Source organism: Mirounga leonina, unplaced genomic scaffold (genome assembly GCF_011800145.1).
Source record: "Mirounga leonina isolate KUSES-001 unplaced genomic scaffold, KU_Mleo_1.0 Mir_127, whole genome shotgun sequence".
Lineage (NCBI taxonomy): Eukaryota > Metazoa > Chordata > Mammalia > Carnivora > Phocidae > Mirounga > Mirounga leonina.
In genome coordinates, this window is record NW_023270316.1 from 38,835,383 (window position 1) to 38,853,301 (window position 17,919).

At 34.5% G+C, this 17,919-nt stretch overlaps 1 protein-coding gene across 1 annotated transcript in view; it reads left to right on the top strand.

The window, feature by feature from the left end:
• The window catches only part of PCDH9 (protocadherin 9), a 926,583-nt gene that overhangs the window by 233,503 nt on the left and 675,161 nt on the right, over positions 1-17,919 (top strand). The gene's annotated exons all lie outside the window — the stretch shown is intronic.

The following is a 17,919-nucleotide window of genomic DNA, read 5'->3' on the forward strand; positions in this document are numbered from 1 at the left end:
GGTATCAGTAGATGACTGAAGCATTTGTTTTCCTGTGGGGATATTAGTTTCCTTTCTTCTCCTGAATCTCAGGTTATAATCTGCTCATTGATAGATCAAGAGATACAAAAGATTTATGAGAAGTCACTGGTCACCATCTTAATATATGTCTCTAAAAATCCAGAGTTTGTGGCAATGCTTTTCATTGTCACATTAGGCAAAAACAAATCTTATTCTATCAGTGGAGACTTAAAACTTCCATCAAATTGGAAGGAAGTAATATTAAATAAACAATATACTCTAACGTGATCATCTATCATTTCCTACATTCTGAAATATTAAGGTATGAGACTTCTCCTAATAATCAAGAAGTATGCCCCAATGATTTTTTACATTGCCTCTTTCTCTCATTTCCATTTATATTTATGCTAGTGAAACTTATTACTATCCTTCATGAAAACACTATTATTTTTCCCCTAAGGAAAATATTTTATTTCTTTCATGAAAATATGCTTTACTTTACTTCTGAAATAAAGACTTCATTTTGTTTTTGTTTTTTTCCTTTTGATTTTTTTCAAGTCAACCTCAAAATTATTTCCAGGTTTGAGTTTAGGTGAAAATGTTAATGGAATTGAAAAGCAGTTAGTCAAGTGAAATTATAATGAATTAATTAAATTTGAGATAAACTGAAATAATAGCAGATGCTAAGTTTATTAAAGAGGAGTAAATAAAAATCACGCTTTAAAAAAAGTGTGTAGCTGGAGAAAGTAATTTTATTGTGACATCTCCCATGATTCTTAGAAAAAAAAAGTTATTTCTTCCTAGAGAGTACTCTTTGGGTAACATATACAGGACACAGTTAATTTTGGTAAAACAGCATGAATCATCCTTGTCCACCTGCAGTGGGAAAAAAATGTGCTTCATTGGTTCTTCTCTATTAATAGTTTTTAGATATGAATGAATTGGTCTTGTAAAATTAAGTTCACACCTGCTGATGTCTTGGAGCTGCATCTTGATTCAGATAAGTTATGGACCATAGACAGGTTAAAAGCAGTGACTCACAGAAAAAAAAAAAAAGTTTAAGGAAATATTTTATGGGGGTGCCTGGGTGGCTCAGTCGTTAAGCGTCTGCCTTCGGCTCGGGTCATGATCCCAGGGTCCTGGGATCGAGCCTCACATCGGGCTCCCTGCTTGGTGGGAAGCCTGCTTCTTCCTCTCCCTCACTTGTGTTCCCTCTTTTGCTGTGTCTCTCTCTATCAAGTAAATAAATAAAATCTTAAAAAAATATATTTTATGAACTTCGGTGCTGGCAAACTAGAATCAAGGACATACTAAAAAAATAATACTAATATTGAAAATCTTTTTAGATTGATCTTCTGGAAAGTAAAATTATCATTAAACAATAACAACAAAACCAAACTTTATGAAGAGAGAAATGCCAGAACCTATTTTTTTTTTTTTTTTTCTGTAGTGAATGCATTCTTTGTCTCCTTTTCCCCCCATTTTATGATTGTAGCTTTTTTGGTGTGGTAAAATAGTCATAACATGAGATTTCCCTTTTTAACCATTTTAAAGTATACAGTTCAGTGGTATTTAGTACATTTATGGTGTTGTGCAGCCATCATCAAAATGTAGTTCCAGATTCTCATCACCCCAAAAGGAAACTCCTTATCCGTTAAGCAGTCATTTCCATTCTCTCCTCCCAATCCCTGGCAACCACTAATCTGTTTACTGTCTTTATGAATTTGTTTCATCTGGGTATTTCATATAAATGGAATCATACAACAGGTGGCCTTTTTGTGACTTTTTTGACTTCTTTCACTCAGCATAATGTTTTCAAATTTTATGCATATTTTAACAACTATGGCCATACATCATTCCTTTTTATGGTTGAGTAATGTTCCACTGTGTGGCTATACCGCATTTTGCTTATTCATCAGTTGATAGACATTTGGGTGGTGTCCATATTCTGACTGTTGGAATAGTGCTGCTATAAATATTTGTGTACAAGGTTTTGTTTGAACACCTATTTTCAGTTCTCTTGAGTATATACATAGGAGTGGAATGTCTAGGTCACATGGTAATACTGTGTTTAATTAACTGAGGAACTGCCAAACTGTTTTCCACAGTCACTGTATCATTTTTTTTATTTTTTATTGTTATGTTAATCCCCATACATTACATCATCAATTTTAGATGTAGTGTTCCATGATTCATTGTTTGTGCGTAACACCCAGTGCTCTATGCAGAATGTGCCCTCCTCAATACCCATCACCAGGCTAACCCATCCCCCCCACCTCCAGAACCCTCAGTTTGTTTTTCAGAGTCCATTGTCTCTCATGGTTCATCTCCCCCTCTGATTTCCTCCCCTTCATTCTTCCCCTCCTGCTATCTTCTTTTTTTTTTTCTTAACATATATTGCATTATTTGTCAGCACTTTTCCAATTTCTTTACATCCTCACCAACACTTCTTTTTCATTTTGTGTTAGCCAATTCTAATGTGTCTGAAGTGGTATCTACTGTGGTTTTGATTTTTCTTGTGCATTTCTCCTGTGACTTACGATGTTGAGCATCGTTTCATGTACCTGTTGGCCGTTTTTGTATCTTTTTATGATTTGTGTATTGTAACTTATTTAATAATTTCCCTAACTTTGACTTTGTTTCCTTCCTAATTTTTGCCATCATAAGTATCATTGCTATGAACCTCTCTCTATAAAGATTGTGTGCATATCTAGTTATTTCTGTAGGATAGCTTCCCTAAGGTGGGATTGTGCAGTCAAAGCAAATGTTTCTAGGGTGTTGATATAAATTAACTTATTCTTGGTTAGAAAAAATACTTCTCTGTCAAGAAAAAAATATGGAAAATTTTAATCAAAATTAGGATGAGTAGGAGTTGGAAGATAGAAATTATATAAGTTATCCAATGGATAATGAAAATATCAAATATAAATAAGCATAAATCTTAGCATTTTATTAGAAGTCAAGTGTGGAGCTATCTATGCTCTTCAGAAATGTGAATTCCCTTTGAACATAAATGAGAAGTTACTATGTTTTTGAAATTGATTTGGTTCTGACATTTACTTAATTGTCACAAATGCTGTATTCTTCTAAGGAAAAGGAAGAGGATGGGGAGATGACGGACTCTCACTTGAGTTTTCACCAGTCCAGGCACAGCTAGTGTTTAGAGTTTTCTGCTTATAATTGTTTATGATAGTCTGGGTTTTAAAACTTTATCCTATTTTACTTCTCAAGATATAAGGCTATACTTGATTATTATTTTAAATCTCATCCAGTTTAGCCTTTAAATTAATGGCCCCATTCACTGGACTATTACCAGATTTGTAAAGGAGTTAGAAAACTAAACAGTTACAGAAAAATAAAACAAAAACTACAAACTTTCTTCTATTGAAAAGAATTACTATTTTTTTAGATAAAAAAGTTGCTGATACATTTATTATACTGCTATGTCTTGAAAACTTACTATTTTTCATCAGTCTTTGAAATGTGCTATTATAGAGTGCCTTGTTTCTTCTAAGGAAATGGCCCAGGCATCTAGCAAGATGGTAATTTTGAATTGTTCTACAATGCAGGTGAAAATGTTGCCAGTCTGAAGAAGTATTCCTCCTTGTTCAATTTTTTATTTCCCCATTGTGCTAATGGCTTTAGTATTCTGTGAGAGTCTTAGAAAGTGGCTGCTATATCAAGTGCATAGTCAATTAGACACTCTGTCACATGAAGTGAGAATGTAAATTTTAACAATAATTTAGATATCCAAAATAATTCACAAGTACACAGGATTGGTAGTTCATTATTCATGAATAGAGTGATTTAGAGCTGAAGCCGAGATGAAAGTCTTTCTGGTAAAGAGGTTGAGTAAAGACTTAGGAGCAAAGAGTAATTTCATAAAGTGCTATTTCTACAATCACCAAGTGGCATTTATTACTTGATAAAATTAGTGGAGGAATAAATTTTTATCTGTTTCTCAAATTATTGTATTTGTAAGATCATAGGAAGCAAACCGTTGGAAAGATGAAATTAAATTGTAGTCTATTTAATGGCTACAATCTCTGTGTTAAGGAACTTGCCTGTTCCTGATAGCATTGTGACTGTCTTATTTCATAAGGTCATTTGGGATATTGGCGGGTCAGATAAGGAAAATATTTCTAGCTAATTTAACATAACTTCTTAATTCATAAATTAACTAGATTATTAAAAAACTAATTAGAATGTAATTTTTTTCAATAATACACATTCTAGTTGCTCCATATTATTTCAATTGGAATCACAATCAGTTAATGATTTGTAACATATAGTATATTTATACCAGTACTTATTTACCGTAATTGGGAAGCAAGTGTAAATCTTTAATTTCGCCCCTCAGAAATCTCCAAAACTCACCTACCTTCCTAGTAGTCTCTGTTGCTTAGTGTATATGTTGTTCTCCAATGAAGTTTGCTGCATATGAGAATCTCTTTCACATGTCAGCAAATTTGCACATCATTTTTTTGCTTCGAATGGCTCCCCATAGTCTTCTTTGCAACCACGATCAGCAACAAAGCTCTGGATAAATAGTTACAAGATCTCAGGGTGCCTGGGTGGCTCAGACGGTTAAGCGTCTGCCTTCAGCTCGGGTCATGATCCCCGGGTCCTGGGATCAAGCCCCACATCGGGCTCCTGGCTCAGCGGGGAGCCTGCTTCTTCCTCTCCCTCTGCCTCTCTCCCTACTCAGGCTCTCTCTCTCTATCTCTGTGTCTCAAATGAATAAATAAAATCTTTAAAAAAAAAATAGTTACAAGATCTCTGGTTTAGATCACCATTGCACCCCCTACTGAAGCTGTGAACAAATCATCTAATGATCATGGGCATTCATTTCCTCATCTGTAAAAAGAAATAGGAATAGGTAATTGCATCTAGCTCTGACATTCTAATGCCCATTAGTTCTTTCCTCTTTCTTTCATTTGTATTCTTGCCTAGTTCCTTCATTTACCTTCCATATGGGAAATATTGTATGTGTTCTACTTTCTAAACACTCAGAGCCCTATATAGAATAATACTCACCAATAATGAAAATTCAACAAATATCCCAAAAGTCTGTGTCATCCTTTCTGTCATGAAATGTACTACCTTGTCTTACGCTTTTTTTTTAGAACACAAAGCTCACAAACTTGCCATTTGGTGTCTAGTGAGGGAGAAATTGTGTGAGGACTGTTTTAAAAAACCCTTTCTTGGCGTTTTGCCGGTGGACTGGAAATGGAGAAACTGGCAAAAGTGCTTTGTGTGAGATTTTATTGTACAAATATCAGACCACATGTTAAAAAGTTGCCTTCAAGATAGAGCATTTTATTTTCGTCTTGCATCATAACTAGATTTCTATGGCCTCAATTAACTTGTGTGTATTTTCCAATAAACTCTCATTTCTTGGGGAGCAAAGGACTTTACTCAGGTTTTACAAACAACAATTCCATTAAAAAACACTTTTGAATAGATATTTATGATGTCATAAAGCACATTCTTAATTTATTTGACATAAAATTTTTAATTAGAATCTCTATTTAAAGTTTAAGTTTTAGAGCCACTTCCGTTGCTTCAAACCATGAGTATATTGCCTGGCCCACTCATTTAGTAATTGTTATTTAAAAGAAAATTACATTTTAGAAAATGTGGAGCATCTTTTCTAATCATGAGGCCATAGCATCACCGTTTTGCGATTATGCAGTTCTTTGCAATATAAATTCTGCCTACCAATGATTTAGTTGATTAAAAAAATAATGAGATGCATATCATATGACTCTTTTTTCATTTTGTAAATTTATTGGTATAATACACATTATGTAGGTTGTTGAATGTGGCAATTCACTAGAAAAGTGCAAAACAAGGTCAAATTGGAATGCAGATGAGGTCATAAACTTTTAGAATAGTCAATAAAGCAATTAATGTATCAACAGCCTGTGCTATTAAGCAGCAATGTAATGATACCAGTGATCACACCAGGGTCCTCTGAGTGTTTATAAACAGGCGAGGAAGCTGGGCTCTATAGATATTTCACATGGCTGCTGCAGAAAAATACCAACATGTAGCCTTGGAATCATTTAATAGAGCTTGATTTCAATGTTCGCAAGGACCTCAGAAATACACATATTACAAAGCGTACTTTGAAGGAATAAAATAGAAGCATACAAAATATAAATTATAACCCCCTTTTTAGTGTAACTTTCTTTTTAATTGCAAAGCAATATGCATTCATTGTAATAAATTTAAGTAAAACCAAAGTGTAGAAACTAAAAAAATCAAAATCTCTGCCCTTTTTAATGCCATTTGTGGAGGTAGGCTTTGTTCATTTTTAGTTTGAATTATTCCTTTAATTTTCCTGCTTGTGATACATATCTATATAATGATGTAGATACAGCAACAGGTATAGATATTACCATATGTATATGCCTATCTCTCTACTATATGCATTGGTAGTAAAATAATGGAATCATGCTTTATTGTATTGCATATTTACTTTTTCTCTATTTCACTCTATTATGTGATTGTTTTATGTTTATTTTGAACACTTGAAACATTATTGAGAATGAAGCAAATCTTCTCATGGAACACTATATAGCTTAATATTCTGTGCAGTTGATAATACCTGCTGTATATTTTTATTTATTTTATTTTTTTTTTTTTTAAGATTTTATTTATGTATTTGAGAGAGAGAGAATGAGAGACAGAGAGCATGAGAAGGAGGAAGGTCAGAGGGAGAAGCAGACTCCCTGCTGAGCAGGGAGCCCGATGCGGGACTCGATCCCGGGACTCCAGGATCATGACCTGAGCTGAAGGCAGTTGCTTAACCAACTGAGCCACCCAGGTGCCCAATACCTGCTGTATATTTTTAGGCATCTCAAACCATCATGGCTTTAGTACCCCTAAAAATGTATTGGAAAATCACTATGAAAATTCACTATAGAATTGTAATAAGATGTCAATTAACTTAAATTTCAAGAATAAAACAAGCAACTAAAAGTCATTCTTCCCTCATCCTTGTATAGATGGACTATCTAGTATTTGGGCTTTATTTCCAATCTACGTCTAAAAGATAGTATCAGGTTATCCTGAATTTTTTGCCCTGAATAAAAAACAGATTATTTGGTTGCATTTGTTTTCTTAAGATTATTTATTCATAAGGTGTCAAGGAAAATACAGGAAATATTTATGTTCCTGTTTTGGTGGATGTGATGAAAAGCCCTTACTAATGAAAAATAGAGGGGTGCCTGGGTAGCTCAGTCGTTAAGTGTCTGCCTTCGGCTCAGGTCATGATCTCAGGGTCCTGGGATCGAGCCCCGCATCGGGCTCCCTGCTCTGCAGGAAGCCTGCTTCTCCCTCTCCCACCCCCCTGCTTGTGTTCCCTCTCTCACTATGTGTCTCTCTGTCAAATAAATAAATAAATAAATAAATAAATAAATAAATAAATAAATAAAAGAAGGAAAGAATGAATGAATGAATGAATGAAAAGCAAAATAGACAGTCTGGAGGGCGCCTGAGTGGCTCAGTCGGTTAAGGGTCTGCCTTGGACTCAGGTCATGATCCCGGAGTCCTGGGATCCAGCCCTGCGTTGGGCTCCCTGCTCTGTGGGGGGCCTGCTTCTCTCTCTCCCTCTGCTGCTCCCCCTGCTTGTGTTCTGTCAAATAAATAAAATCTTTAAAAAAAAAAAGAAAAGAAAAATAGTCTGTGAATTTCTGAGTTTAGGTCATGTTTATGACTAGGGAATGGATATAGTGGCTATTGACTATCTGAGTGTTTAGGGTAGGATTGACTCTCATTTTTCTGTACATTTTTTCCCTCCCAGATTATGTAAAGAGTGTGCACCACTGCATTGAAATGCAAGAACACAATGCACTCGACTCCAGTATATAAACACACACACATACAACTAAACATCTATTTTACTAATTTACATGCTTTTGTAGTAGAAAGATGATAAGCCATTATCAGGCAGTCACCCTGCAGTTATTATTACAGAGCTTGAACAGTACAGCAGCTGAACATCATTCAGCGAATAACTAAATTTTATAATCAGTCATGCAAAGAAGCTATGTGGATGCCTGGTTGAAATCAAAAGAGAAGTATAGCCTGTGAACTTTGATACAGTTCATGTTTGAAGAAGAAGTTCATGGTTGAAGAAGAAAACAACTCTGGTCTTGTTAACACCTGAAATTTTAAATAAGCTTTAAGAGAAAAAATATAGTATCAGAATTAACTGTATATACAATGCATTTAATTAGGCATAGCTCCTTGTTCATAGGCCCAATTATGAAAGCGGCTTAAATATGTAACATAATCATAATTTATTAACTGTGAATTAATTAACTTTATATTATTTTAATAATCATTTAGCTTTTTATATATTATAAATGTTCAAATGCACTTTTATATCCCTTCAACAATGGTAGTTTTTATTGCCATGGACTGTTCTTGGCACCGTGGTAGAGAAGACAGAAAGAATACATATTCTTGTCAAGGCAAAGAAAAAAAACAAGCAGGGGCGCCTGGGTGGCTCAGTCGTTAAGCATCTGCCTTCGGCTTAGGTCATGATCCCAGGGTCCTGGGATCAAGCCCTGCATCGGGCTCCCTGCTCTGCGGGAAGCCTGCTTCTCCCACTCTCACGCCCCCTGCCTGTGTCCCTGCTCTCGCTCTCTCTCTCTGTGTCAAATAAATAAAATCTTAAAAAAAAAAAAAAAAGGAAAAAAACAAGCAGATACACAAGCAAGATGATTTCACCTTGTAATAAGCACCCTGAAAAAGATAAACTTGAGAAATAACAGTAGAGACTATGGTATAATAGGCAGTAATAGCTAGACACATCAGGGACTCTTTTATGAGAATATGAGAGTCAAACTGAGATCTGAATGGTCTAGGTAAGCCAAGATTTGGAGAAGTGCTTCAGGCAGAAATAAGAAGTCCAAATAACCTGAGGCTGACTTTCCTGGCAAATTGAAAGAACAGAGAGATAGCCCATAGAGCTGGAACAGAAGAGTGAAGTGTAGGGTCTGCTATAGAGAGACCTTTTCAAATCAACCTTTGGCAACAATGTTGGAAATTACTAAAAACCTACTTATCATTAAAAATAGTGAGGAAATATATAAGTGTGGTATTTTATAAAATAACGTCAATTATTTTGTTAAGAGGAAAAAGATAAAAATTTTGGTAGAAATCATTTTCATAATAAATTTCAATTATAGTTAAATTAGTCCCTTCATAATTCATTGTATGTAGATTGATTTTATTTCTGTTATTTACTTTCTTGAGTCTAACCAATATGTGGTTCCATTTTAGAATTAGAGTGTTGAAAAATATCTTAACTTTTATCAGATGCAAATATATCCTTGCTTCCCTTTTTACAAATGAGGAAACCCAAGGTCAGATGGTTTCAGGGATTTTTTTCTAGGTCAATTAAACAGTGCTAGGAAAGCATCTAGAAGTAACTTAGCCTAGTACTCAGAGAAGTGTGTGTCTTCCTGCTACACCACATGTGAATCTTTCTTACGGAAATGCTGAAGAGGTGGGAAAAATGATGTTGGTTTGAAAATGTAGATTAAAGATACCTAAAAAGTATATGACAATTTAATGAGCACTTAAATGTCTTATTTAAATAATTCTTAAATCAACCTTAGATGATGGCAAATATTAATCCAGCCATTAAAAAAATAGTGAATGATTTCCTTGTACTCAGTTTTATAATAAATGGAATCTTGAGCTAGTAATGATGTTTTCTCAATCCTAATCTAACATTTGATAAAGTTACCATTATTTACATCTGTCTTCATGAAATTTTGAATTTTGTAAAACTTAGTATTTATTTGCACAGTAGAAGTATATGAAAAGGGTATATAGATTGTAGTAAGTTACCTACAGTTATGAGCATTTGTATCATTTATTTAGTTGGTATTAGACTGTGATGTTCAGGATGAGAACTTTTGCAAAAAATAGCTTTTCAATAGAATGCAATTCTTATTTACATTAGATTACATCAGTGAAAATAAGAGTGAATGTATAAAGTAAAAGTTTATGATTTCTGTTGCCAGATCACACACTAAACTCATGTTTTAATTTGAGAATATTTTTAAAGCCATCTGCTGCATCTCTAGTAATTCTGAGAACGCAATCAGTTCCCAATTACCTTCTCAAAAGAAGGATAAAGTAAAGCAGTGAATAATCCAAAACTATTTATATTTGACTAATTACCTTTCTATCTTCTCTTTCTTTTTATTTTTTTCTCTCACAAATGTTCTCACACACTTTTTCACAAATTGGAAATGAACATTTATTTATTTATTTTACTTTTTTTTTTTTAAGTGACACAACTCTGCTAGATAGCGAAGAGGAGAAAAGTATTCCATCATAGTGAATCATCTGCAAATTTCATTCTACAAAGTGACATTTTAAAATGTCATAGCTTTTTCCCCCCCTTAAAGTTAGTGAGAACTCCGAGAAGAATCTTTAGCACCTAAGAATAGTTCATAGGAATCAGATAACATTCCATTAAAATAATGGGGTATCATTTACCTAACAGATGATTTGTGTTTATAAGTGTGTATGTATAAAGGAATACAAATGTACTACTTGAGATATATCTCTGTTCTGTTACAGTATAGCACTATTAACTCCTGCAGGAATCCCATTGAAGTTAACCTGTAGTTCTGCAGCTACTTCTTAATTTACATATTTTGAAAACACCCAGGAGGTCATAGTAATAGGGTACATATTATGGTGGATCTTGGCTGCCAGCAGCAAAACAAAACAAAACAGAACAACTCAAACTGTGTTAAACAAACAAACAAAAATATGTTGGTTCTCTTATCTGAAAAGCCAGGATGTACAGGCTTCAGCTATGATTTGATCAGGAATTTTGTTCTATAATCCTGCCATTTTCTTAGTTTATCTTTGCTTTGTCATAAGATGTATTCTCTCGCTGGTTTCTCTCATGGTAGCAAAAATGCTGTAAACATTCTTGACCTCACGTAGCACATGCTACCTGGAACATCAAGCCTAAATTTTAGGCTTCCCTCTGAGTAGAGCAATTTAATTCATTGGGTCATCTTGAAACAGTAATTGGTGTCTATGGATGCCATATGTGGGTTGGCTTGTAGGGTTATGTGCTTGTTCTTAAACCAACCACCATTAAGGAATTTGATTATTTGGAGTGGCAAAACAGTCAGAGGCTGCCCTTAAGGCCAGGAGTGGAGTCCTCCTTCCTAAACTCTGATAATGTGTAAGGTTAAAAAAATACCAAATGCTATAATTTATCTCATGGAAGGAATGAGAAACAAACAGGAGTACTTTTATAATGCTAGTGATTACTAAAGCATTTGGTCTCTCTGAGTGTTTTGAATGTAGGGAATTATTTTTGGTTGTTTTGATTAAAATACATAATTTGTTTCATACACACATATACATTTCATTTTTTAAAGTGCTTCAGTTGCTATTAATGCTATAATTTTATAATTTTATCTTGAAATAGTAACAGTTATATTGAATTACTTATTACTCAACAGTAAACATTTATTTTTTGGAAAAGCATTTTTTTTAACAAATAAGACAGATCAGAGGACTTTCTATAGAAGGCAAACTTCTTACCAATTCTGATTGCTCTTATTATTTGATAATTGTTTTCTTTCCTACAACATAGTAAAAGTTGGGAAAATTGTGAACTTCCTAATTATGAAACAAACTATGTTTAGCTGGAGTTAAATACCTTAAAGTTAAACACAAATACATAACTATGCAATTGTAACCAACATAAAATAATAAACGGCATATGGTATCTAGATCATACTTAAAACTAGAAAATAAAGGGGTACCTGGATGGCTCACTTGGTTGAGCATCTGACTTTGGCTCAGGTCATGAACTTGGGGTCCTGGGATGGGCCCCTAGTTGGGCTTCCTGCTCAGCGGGGAGGCTGCTTCTCCCTCTGCCTCGCACTCCCTCTCTCTCAAATAAATAAATAAAATCTTAAAAAAAAAAACCTAGAAAATAAGATATAATTTTTCAAAGTTATTAAGATATTTTCCATCCGCATTATTCTAAAAATATACTCTAATAAAATTATTGGAATATGTTATTTAAACCAACTGTTATAGTCTATGGTCTAATTCATCTCAGAAAATATAATCTTTGCAGCAGAGGCAAGAGGAGAACACCATGATGTTCATGCCTGCCCAGCCCCCGCTTTAATCAATATACCATAAGTACTTTTTGTCTTACTTCAGGGTTGTGACTACAAACATGCAATTAATGGTTGGAGGATAAGGAGTTAGATACTCTCTCCCATCATTTTGTAAATATACACACACGTATTTTTGTGTGAATTATTATATATATGTGTATATATGTATACATAATGTTTGTATAGTGTAATAACAGGTTAAATGATGATTCCTCTCTTCTTCAAAGTCTCTTACTGAATATAAAATTATTTTTCAAATAAGGGAAATTTTTTTTTTTAAGATTTTATTTATTTATTTGACAGAGAGAGACATAGTGAGAGCAGGAACACAAGCAGGGGGAGTGGGAGAGGGAAAAGCAGGCCTCCCGCCGAGCAGGGAGCCCGATGCGGGACTCGATCCCAGGACCCCGGGATCATGACCCGAGCCGAAGGCAGTCGCTTAACCGACTGAGCCACCCAGGCGCCCTCAAATAAGGGAAATTTTTGACATGAATTTTTTTAAAGGAGGTATGTTCTTACTTTGAAAAACCCTATTTAAGGTCTTCAATACTGTATGTATGTGCCCAGGTAACTTATTAGGTAATTGAAATGCTAGTGATTACTAAAGCATTTGGTCTCTCTGAGTGACTTTGCTGGGTCATCATTTTCTTCACTTCTATTGACTGTCACTAACAGAGGTTGGGATTGGTTTTGTTTGTTTTTTTTAGAGAAATTGTAAATGTTGAGAATAAAACTAACAATTTATATATTATATATTTTTTGTTTATTATACACACACACAGCCACAGTAGTCTATGAGTGTCTGTATAATGTAACTGGTCACATAGTACAAAGTTGCAAGTACATACTGGATAAAAATATGTCTGGAAACACCTTTGGGGAATCACTCTTTAATAACTACCAATAAAGAAATTGAAATGTACTAGATGTTGTGAACAGATATACATTCTTCTACTTAAGCATTTGAGCAATTTATCCATGTAAAAAGCTGAAATTAAGGGAGGGAAATAGCAAAATGACTACTATATAATAAACACTGGAAAAATGAGCTCATAATTTTTTAGTGCTTCTAAGATCTCATGCAAAACTTTCAGTAACCTGTGAGATCGGTATTATTGCCATTTTAAAAATGAGGGAGCTAGTTAACTTGTCCAAAGGATTTTAAACCCAAACCTATTTGACCACAAACCTATGATCTTCATACTACCTAATTGGAAAGTGGTTAAGTGAAAAAGGGAAGTACATCTTTTAGGAAAACTAAAGAAGGGTAAAGAGCTCCTGTCTGATTTGTTAAATACAAGAAAGAAAGAGAATTGTATTTGCCCTATTTCATTTGTCATATGCAAAGAAAACAGTAATGGACCTAAAGATGCTGGGAAAGAATGGGAGAAAAGAATAAAATTATTTATTTCCCAGCCACAAGCTTCTACTTTGAGTGGGACTTCCATATCAATGGACTGCTCCTTTCTCAGAACTTTCATAGAAATATTAATTGATAAGTATAAATTTGTCTCTTTTTCCATTAAGCTACCTTTATGTTAACTGATGACTTTTTCAACTTTAGAGTTTTGATGAAAATTTCACTCTTGAAAAAATGGAATACAATACATTTAAATGTACATCAAAACCAGGAGTACACATTGTTAATAAAAACAAACAAACAAACAAACAAAAAAACAAATGTTGCTTGAGAGATTGAAGAATCCTAGTGTTTTCTCTTTTCCCGGATTTCTGCTTAAAGCACACATTCTCACCATTTCTTTGTAAGGCAGCATCTGGAGGAGGTGCTCAGAGCAGGCCAGTGTTGATACAGGTGGTAGAAATGATCTAAGACATTTCTGAGGAGGAGATAGATGGGGTGAGCAGGTGATATTGTTCTCCTTTCAGGAAGGCCTAGGTATAGATATGTCTGGAAGACAGTGTTCATATATTTAACAAATTCAACCAAAGCAGAAAAGGCTACTTCCAATCCTGCCTTTTAAACTATTGAGTTACAGTGTAGTACTTACTCATGTTTACTTTTATATACATCGTGTAATTTTGGCTTTTTGGTATATTTTGGAAGCACATTCTATAGGAAAATGTGAATATTATAGGAATTGATATAAGGGATTTGTTACTTTATAGTTACTGGCAAATAAGTTACTGTTGGACTCATTTTCTGTTATAAATCTTACCTGTGTCATACATTTTAGGCCAATTTTCCATGTTAATTTTCAACTTTTACCACTTCAGTTTATTTTTAAATATTTAATGTTTGCAATTAGCATTATGACAAATCGAGAAAATGGATGTACATGTATTGCATTCACTAAGTACAGACCTTTAATTTATAGGATAGCAAGAATTCCATTAATAAGTTAATCAACCAGGGAAGGTTTTTTTTTTTTTTTCAGTAGAAATTGTATAATTAACAGGATCTTTAATAAGATGTAAGAATTAAGTATGTTTAAATTGAATCAAGTTTTAGATAACTAATTATATTAGTAATAAAGAAAAATTAAATCTTTTTCAAGTATATTTTTTGAATATAATTTACTGCTTTTTATTTTTTTATGTCTTAGCCTTATTTTACCCTATTCTGGAAATTTCTTTTAGGTCAGTACTTTATATATTTTGTTAATAGATATAACACCTAGCATATAGCACATGTTTAAAATAGACTGCTAATAGCAAAACACACGGAGCTTGCTTTAATAAGCATTGTACACAGGCTGACTCTGATGGAACAAATATAGCTTATAAAACAGCTTGGAACCAGCATGTGTGTTTTTTAATGCATTTTTTGTTTATTTTGTTTTAGACTTATGCTGAATTTCACCCTAATGCTCTTTACTACTGAAAGGGTTTTGCTAAAATATTTGTTTATTTGGCAAATATTTATTAAGTACCTACTGAGTGCCAAATATAAAGCAAGGGGTTGGATATAAAGTTGTAAAGAAAGCATACATAAACACAATTTTTATGTTTGTTTAAAATTAGTGATTAGTTTTAAATAAGTAAGCATGCAAAGGAATATATTATTACAAATTGTGAAATAAGGCTTGTAATGGAAAAAATATAGGGTATAAGAAAGTTTTGGCTTTCTTTAGATCAAATAAGGAAAATTGTCTTATAGGAAGTAATCAAATTGAGATCTGAAGGATGGATAGAAGATTCTAGAGCACTGGGGAGTGGGTGAAGTGGTTAGAAACCATAAGGAAATGTTGGCCAAGATAATAAGTCTTTATCTTACTTTAAATTAACAATCATTTTAAATAGAAAAGTACATGATCCCATTATACTTTTATAAGATTATCTTGGCCATCCTGTATGATGTGGACTTGCACTTGGCTCCAACTTGGACTGTGGAGATGGAGAGGGTTTGTGTGTGTGTGTGAGAGAGAGAGACAGAGAGAAAGAGAGAGAGAGAATATGTGGTGTGATCAAGATCACTTCTTGATGGGGCTGGTGAGGGGTTTGGAGGCTTTAAGAATGTCCCTCAGGTTGGGAACATGAGCAACTGAATAATCAACATTGCTATTTCTTGAGATGGAGAAATGAGATAAAAACAAATTGTTGGAGGGGTGGGTGCCTGGATGGCTTAGTCAGTTAAGTGTCAGACTCTTGATTTTGGCTCAGGTCATGATCTCAGGGTCACTGTCTCAGGGTCCTGAAATCAAGTTGCACTTCAGATCCCGCCTTTGAGCCTCATGCTCAGTGCGGAGTCTGCTTGTCCCTCTTCCTCCCTCTCTGTTCCTCTCCCCCACCATGCCCAGCCTGGGCCTGCTCTTGCTCGCCAGTGTGTGTGTGCTCTCTCTCTCTCTCTCAAATAAATACAATAAATAAAATCTTTAAAAGATGTGATACTTAAAAACAAAAAACAAAAAACAAGTGGTTGGAAGGATTAGAGTTAAGATAGAAAGATAGATGGTAAACATGTGTATGTGTGTGTGTAGTGTGTGTGTGTGTGTGTGTGTAGTTTATATATTTACTTAATGTGAATGTCATTGCTAAATAAATGGTATTAGAAGTAAATGGGAATAGGAGATATTACCTTGTAGGAAAAAAAATCACTCCACGCTGAGCTCTTAAGAGTTCAGGAGTCAGCAGTTAAATAGAAGAGAATGAGATAGGAAAGAAAATCAGAGAGACAGGGAGAGGGATAGGAGAAAATAACTAGCAGGTGGTGAGTGTTTCCCAAAGAGGGAGAGGAGAGGGATGGAAGGAGAGGGAAGGAGAGGGGAAGAGCGAGGGTGGAGGAGGAGAGTTTCAAGTATAGTGTGCTTAGTTGTGTGAAAGGAGCACTGAAAAACTTCCATATGATTTGATTTGACAGATGTGGAGGTTATTGGTGGTCTTAGGGATTTATTTTTTTGAGTTATAAGGGAGAGAACCAAATTAGAATAGGCACCCCTTTTAAGAACTTTGAACATAATTGAGAGAAGAGAAAACAGATGATATTTTAAGGGAAATGTGGAGTAAAATACAATTGGTTGTGTTTGTTTTAAAATGAGAGTCATAGAATATTTGTATGTTGTTAGAATGATCTATTAGAGAGGAATGCTAAAGATTCAGGGGAAGGAAGTCTGAGAAAGCATGGTGTGTGGGGGTTGACTCCAAGACAGATGGTTATATCGGCTTTTAATAGGAAGAAAGATATTTCCACCATTGGGCGCCTGGGTGGCTCAGTTGGTTAAGCGACTGCCCTCGGCTCAGGTCATGATCCTGGAGTCCCGGGATCAAGTTCCGCATCGGGCTCCCTGCTCGGCAGGGAGTCTGCTTCTCCCTCTGACCCTCCTCCCTCTCATGCTCTCTGTCTCTCATTCTCTCTGTCTCAAATAAATAAATAAAATCTTTAAAAAAAAGAAGATATTTCCACCATTATTAATGAGCAAGATGATGGAAAAGATGGATTCAGGACCAGGTAGATTTGTAGACTTTTTGGATAAAATATGAAGTTTCTGCCAAATGACTTTAATTTTTTCAATGAAATGTGATACAGGGTCTTGTTTTTTCATTGGAATCCACATTAGGGCATTCTGTTACAAAAGTAAGGAAAGGACATACTTAAGAGAAAGTTTGCCTAGGGTCCAGTTTGCATTTTTGCAACCGTTCAGAGCTAGTGAGAATTCCAGGTGTGTAGTGTTATTTCTTGTGTAGGCTTTAACCTTTTTACTCTGATAAGGATGTTAATATCAACTTAACACTAACAACATGTAGTTAAAAAAAATCAAGTCATTCTTTGCTAACCAAATATGGATGTTGACCATAAGATTTAAGGATAATTTTATATAGTTCTTCGTAAATACAAATATGTTTATTCTTTATAAATGCAAATAGGTATAGTATTTTGGCTTTGATAACTTATATATATTCTCATAGAAGTTAATAGCTTAAAATAAGAGCAATATATATATGGGTCTCTGATCGATGATTCACTTTTATATAGGAAGACTGGATAAATGTATTTTGTAGATGATATAGAAAGATTAAAATAGGGGGGCGCCTGGGTGGCTCAGCCATTAAGCGTCTGCCTTCGGCTCAGGTCATGATCCCAGGGTCCTGGGATTGAGCCCCGCATCGGGCTCCCTGCTCAGCGGGAAGCCAGCTTCTCCCTCTCCCATTCCCTCTGCTTGTGTTCCCTCTCTCACTGTGTCTCTCTCTGTCAAATAAATAAATAAAATCTTTAAAAAAAAAGATTAAAATAGGAACATATGTTAATGTCTGTAATAAATTTCACTTTATGAAC